Here is a 6,782-nt window from a genome sequence, read left to right on the forward strand (position 1 = left end):
ATGTAATAGCAAATTTTTTGAAGGGGACAATATTTTTTATTCCTGAAAAAATTGATACATTTTATAACATAACTGCGATGCTGCAAAGACAAATACCAAGCAATGCTATTTTCCACTTGAATTATTTGCACGGATAAACAAATATTCCAAGTTTTGTAATGTTTCAGACATGTTTACACCAAACCACACCAAGAAAGCTATTTTACTTGTCCCGTGAAAAAGAGGAATATGGTGGCACCTGTCTATGCAGAGATCATAGAGTGCCGTTGCATGGTGCTTAAGATGGCAACGTCTGCCGTATTGGTGTAGAAGTTCTGTCTCAGCCTCATGATTCCTAAGGTGGTAACGGCCGCACGGGGCAGCTTGAGTAATCTTGGTGACGGTATTGGCGACACCGGGGACCCCGAGCCCCCAATATAAGCTGTAACCTACCGTGGTGTTTTCGTCTGCTAATAAAACTGTTGGAAGTAGCGCCTTGTGTTGTCCCACTCGCTTGTCCCTGTGTCCTAGCGCTTCAAGATTCCGTCATGTCATACCAACAGGCCCAAAGCAGCACCCTCGTGAACTACCGTGGTGATGTGGTTTTAAGGTGAAGGGTAGAAACCTTAAACGGCGGCGGCCGGAGCCCACGTCAGGTTCCGGTGGATGGGCTCCCTGTCTGTTTACCAGGCAGTGAGCTCCGGGACCTCTCAAGATATCAGGGTAAGGTTTGAGAAGAAAGTACCCCCGTCCCCTGCTTTTATACTATGCTATATGGTATTTTAACCCCCCCCCCCCCAAAAAAAAAAACGTCATCAGTCCCTGAAAGGGGCCACACCGAAGTATCTTTTCCCCCATTGCCATCAGTAACATTTCCTGAACCGGATAATTTATCTTGATTTCTTGCCATGGAATCCCTCAGTCCAGACAACCCTCTTGCATCGCAGTCAATCTTCTTGATCGCAAAATATCTTGAAGCCATAATAGGAAAATAAGAGGCATAATAAGAAATTATTGAAGCATAATAAGAAATAAGGCCAAAAAAACAAAGGTCTGGTGAACTCCTCCTCGGGGTAAATGACAAGCAGCAGTCTGCAAAGCTTCGAGCTCAGACTAGACTGGCTGATCTAGACATCACGGTCACACCCCATCGGAGCCTCAACAGCTCGCAGGGTGTGATATCCGAGCCAGACCATCTAAACGAAACGGATGCGGATCTCCTTGCTGGCTTGAAGGATCAGGGTGTCACTGTCGTAAGACGCATCACCATCCGCAGAGATGACAAGGAGATTCCCACCAAGCACATCATCTTGACTTTTTACCGCGCAGTTCTTCCAGAACATATAATGACAGGCTTTATACAGTGCTCCATCCGTCCCTACATCCCGAACCCCCGGCGCTGTTTTAAGTGCCAGCGGTTCGGGCACGGTACAAACTCTTGCCGCGAACGAACAACTTGTGCAAAATGCGCGGCGCACGATCATCCAAGCGACAACTGCCCATCCGACACCCTCACTTGTGTGAACTGTGGGGGTCCGCATGCAGCGTACTCCCGTAAATGTGAAACATCAACTTGAAAAAAGATCATAAACATCAAGGTCACTGAGAACATCACCTTCCCAGAGGCGAGAAAGAGGTTCCCCTCTTTCCCCCTAGGGAAGTACGGCGGCGCAGCTCGCCGGGGGTCGGAACGACGTCTGGTTTCCACAGGGACCCAGTTCAACGAGTGTGACCTGGTCCCCTCCCTCCCCCCCCTGGCCGCTGGGTTGCTTCAGGCAGCCCAACCCGTCACCACGCCGCTTGCTGAGGCAGCAGCTGTTGTGGTGCCAATCGTCTCTGTCGGGACCGATGCCACTCCCGCCGCTACCTCCCCGTCCTCCAGTCTGTTCGAGGGTGCCGAGGGGATACACAGAGGGGGCCCCGCATCGGCTCCCACCACCACCGCACCGCGCGTGCCACCTCTGGCGCCTCCGATGCTCTGGGCGGTGGCGGGTCAAACGAAGGGCCCCCGCAAGGGGGCCAAGTCCAGGGGGCCCGGCCCGTCGGGCACCCCTCTGATATCTGACGAGGAGATGGATATCGGGCCGTGGCTACCTGCAACGCAGCGCAAGGAGCGGCCTCCGACTTCTAAGGCTACAGAAAGGCCCAAAAAGCTCAATCCCAGAGTAACAGCCCCGAAAGACAACACATGAACAAACACCCAAACACTCCATTCATTCTTAAATGTAAATAATTGGAACAGAAAACCTCCTTCAGTGAAACTGCAGAGGCCTCCTTAAAAATCTTGACGATGTGTATGAGATGCTGCATGCCAATCAGCCAAGTGTCATGTGTCTCCAAGAAACACACCTCAATTCCATACAAAGAAATTTCCTAAATAGGTAAATAATATTCATAAAGGAGGGGGTTGGCTGCACACACTCATCGGGTGGTGTGGCCATTGTCGCCCGGGAATCCTTAGCATGCCACCCTGTCACTTTGAACACTCTCCTTGAGGCTGTAGCCATCCGCACATAACGATGTGCTCCATTTAAATTCCTCCTGATCTTGCACTTTCGAGCTGACTTCGAGGCGCTGGTTGACCAGCTGCCGGAACCATACATCCTCACATGCGACCTTAATGCGCACAACTATCTTTGGGGCTTCTCCAGAACGGATGCCTGAGGTCGCCTGATAGAGAAATTCCTAACATCCTCGGAAGCATGCCTTTTCAACAAAAAACAGCTTACATACCATAACTTAGGACGCAATTCATACTCACATCTTGACTTGGCTATTGGTTCTGCAATCGTCTTTCCATGTCTTGAGTGGGGTGTGGGCATGGACCTTTATGGTAGTGACCACTTCCCCACTTCACTAAGGCATATAGCTAGAGGCACAAGCAGTTCATCTTCCCACAACACGTTTAATGAATGAAAAACAAATAATGGTACATTTACAGAAACATCTAAACTACACCCCACATTCATAAAACACTACACGTGGAGGCAGCAGCCCAACTCATCACGGCGCACATCCTCGACGCCACCGAAAAGTCCATTCCCCACGCCTCTGGTGCCCTGTGAAATCAGAGGAAGCCATGGTGGAATGAGGACTGTAGGCGAGCGCGAGAGGCCCAGAACAAGGCGTGGGGTGTCCTTCGTCGGTACCCCACGTCGGCTAACCTCCTTTCGTTCAAAGGGCCAAGGCGTTAGGAAAGCGTGTGCGCCGTGAGGCAGAACGAGAGAGTTGGCACACCTTCTTGACATCGATTAATTCATACACGGACACACACAAAGTCTAGACACATATACGCAAGCTCAAAGGATAACAGACACTCAGCCTGCCCCTGGTTAGCCCAACAGGGGACACACTCGAAGACCAGGCCAACACACTTGCACAATACTTCGAACACGTGTCCGGTTCAGCGCACTACACAAACACTTTAATGAAACACAAAACATCTGGGGAAATGAAGTTTCTGCGTGATAGCAACAAGTCGCACACTTCCTATGATTCTTTTTGAATTCATGAACTTTCCACGCTCTTGGAGGAAGGCCATAGTTGTGGCTTTCCTGAAAGAAGGGAATGACCCTTTCTCTTCTGCCAGTTACCGGCCCACCGCTTTGACAAGCTGCCTGTGGAGGCTCCTCGAGAAGATGATAAATAGGTGGCTCGTGTACTTTCTTGAGTTCAATGGTCTTCTCGAGAGCTGCCAGGCAGACTTCATGGCAGGGCGATCCACTAACGATCAACTCGTCGCGCTCGAGTCTTATATAAAGGATGCGTTTGTTCATAAACAGTTTTGAGCAACGGTGTTTTTTGACCTTCAGAAGGCCTATGACACCGCCTGGCGCTATGGGATCCTCAGTGACCTGAAGTCATTTGGTGTCTCAGGCAACATGATGAACACTCTTGGGAGTTATTTGTCCGAAAGAACATTCCTGTGAGAGTTGGTAGCGCACTCTCAAGGGTTCATGTGCAAAAAACGGCGTTCCGCAAGGTGGAGTTCTGAGTTGCACTCCTTTCATAGCTAAGATGAACTCCCTTGGGAAGGGATTGCCACCGACAATTTCTTATTTAAAGGGAAGCTGAAGCGCTTTCCAAAAAAATTGAGTTAAAGGAACGTTTATATAGTTTCTTGCGCGCTGATTCCGAATAGCACATTGGATTTTATCGTACATTAGTCCAACCGGCATTTATCTTGCAATACGCGAGGTCCCGTTTGAAAGACGCGCGCTTTTCGTCTTTTTACGCCCCTGATTGGTTGCGCCCATCATGACGTCAAAAGGGGAGACACTACGGCCGCACGGGTTGTCGGGAGCATTGGGAACGATCGCACGGTGGTCTTTTCGGAAATTTAACTTGCAATTTAATGTTCGCACATGACTGGAAGTTTATTTTATAACTTCCCGTGCTGTTGGTTCAATTATCTTGGAGCGTAAATTTGCTTTAAACGACGGAGAACCCCAAAGCAGTGACTGTGGCGTCGGCTAGAGGGTTCCGTCAAAATATTTCTGAATTAGGCAACCAGCATAGGGGTTTCTATACCATATGTTATCATTAGGTACTGCCTGAACTGTTTGTTACTATATACAAACCCATTTATGCCAAAGATTGAGCGGCGTTTTATAAACAATCTACCAGCGAAAAGCACGTACGTGCACTGCGCGAAATAGCGTTCATGCGCTGTAAACGAATATGCGATACATATATTGCCGGTACACGCATAAACCAACAAGCGGACTCTGCTTCGCATTTCCTTTGTTCGTTGTCGACCACCACAGCCCCGTTACTCATCCCCATACACAGACCCACACGCGCGCGCGCACCATTTCGGCAGCGGCGCTACGGCCCCTCCGCGATCGCTAGCTGCACTTCGGTGAGTGGCGTCTTACTGCTTGGCATGCATTTATTTTGAAAATACTGTAGCATGCTGATGCCTTCTCAGCATTATTGGCTGTAGTAGGGCTTGATTTTCACTTGTGCGTTGCGCATTCTGCTACAATATTTACGTTACTTTAGGTAACAATCACCAAACGTTTGTGATAATGAATCGTTGGCCTGTTTCAGCATTTCTAGATTTAAGCATGTACTGCGCTAGTCTGACAGAGGCCGTATATTTACTCTTCGCTCCTAATTTGTTTAGTCTCATCGTTATATATATCACCGACTATCACCGGAGCACAGTTGAGGTTCGGCGACAACAAGTGCTTGCCAGGTTTAATATGCAGGCACACGGAATCTTGGGCAAAGACTTAGGCCCCCGCAGCCAACACAAATTATGGCACGGTGGTGGTTCGGAGTGGTGTTTTTTTTAATTCCAGACAAACAGCACCTTATCGTGGCATGTATACTTGCAAAATAAGTAATGTGGTGGTCTTGGTTCTGTTACTTTATAGGAATACATTTTACCTCTTAGCCGGGAGAGAACTTCTATCAGGACTGGCCCCTTGTTTTAGTTTCGCCAAAAATTGTTTTTTTGAACACTGTTCCCAGCCCATAGGGAAAGAAAACCGACGCGTTTAACGAAACAGGTATTTCCTGAACAAATTTGACTTTGTTTCTGGAACGGAACGAAACATTCCCGGCCAAAGTACAGCCGTATTCACCATCCTTCCTAGATATAGAATCTAATGTGAAAATTCACGTCCGTCAAAAAAAAACGCATTAAAAAAAACGCATTAGAGCGGTTTACAAAGTATTTAACGTAGTGTAGTATATTCTCGGTCATCAAGCACAGCCACCTCGGCTGTCGCTTCCCTATGTTATCAAGCATCCCAGCGTGGAATTATTCTGCTTAGGAATACGGCATGGTAATGTATGCCTCCTTTGGCGTTCGTGCATACTTTTTGAACACGAAAATTGTATAAATAAACGCTATCAACCACAACAACACGTATCATTCACAAGGAAACACGGCGAAAAAAGCATGGCAGAGACGGCCGATCCGGCCGGAAGTCCAGGTATGACGTTTTTCAGCCGGTTTTCGCCCGCGCTCTTCGGTCTTCCGGCCTCGCGCGGAGAGATGGGGGCGGGGCATCGCGCCACTTTTGCTTGCGCATTGCGCCGCTTCTATTGCATGTATTGCGAAAATATTTCGTACACGGGAACTATTCAATGTGTGCTTGCTGCTAGTCAACTTTTCTTTTAATTCTACAACCACTTCACCTTCCCTTTGATGTACGTAGACGACGTCCAGGTATCTCTTAAATCATGCATTATGTCCATCTGTGAGCTTCAAGTCCAGCTCGGTGTGAAAAAAAACTTGCCAGCTGGGCAGAAAAGAATAGTTTTAAACTTAGCCCAGAAAAGAGCACTTCTGTTGTCTTCTCCAGGAAGCGTGGGATCCATCCGGACCCAGACATTACCCTTAATGGCGTTTCGATTCCTGTGAGGAAGGAACACAAGTTTTTAGGTGTGGTGTTGGATGAAAAACTTACGTTCACACCTCACATTAAACAACTGAAACATAAATGTCTAAAGGCTATCAACATTCTTAAAATCTTGTCACATCAGTCCTATAGAACGGCCAAGCAACTCCTCTTACGTATTTTTACCAGCCCACTGGGGTCTCGATTGGACTATGGAAGTGTCGTTTATGGGCTGCAACAAAAACGGCACTAAAATGCTGGACCCGGTGCTGCATTTAGGGCTACGGCTTGCATGTGGCGCTTTTCGCACTAGCCCTGTCCAAAGTCAATATGGAGAATGCAATAAATGGTCCCTAGATTACCCGAGGCTGTACATGGACGTTGTATATGCCTCAAAAATGATATCTATGACAAATCATCCTTTACACCGACCATATTGATGCATACTCA

This window comes from Haemaphysalis longicornis, unplaced genomic scaffold (assembly GCF_048455015.1).
Source record: "Haemaphysalis longicornis isolate Haplotype H1 unplaced genomic scaffold, Haemaphysalis longicornis Haplotype H1 scaffold_7, whole genome shotgun sequence".
Lineage (NCBI taxonomy): Eukaryota > Metazoa > Arthropoda > Arachnida > Ixodida > Ixodidae > Haemaphysalis > Haemaphysalis longicornis.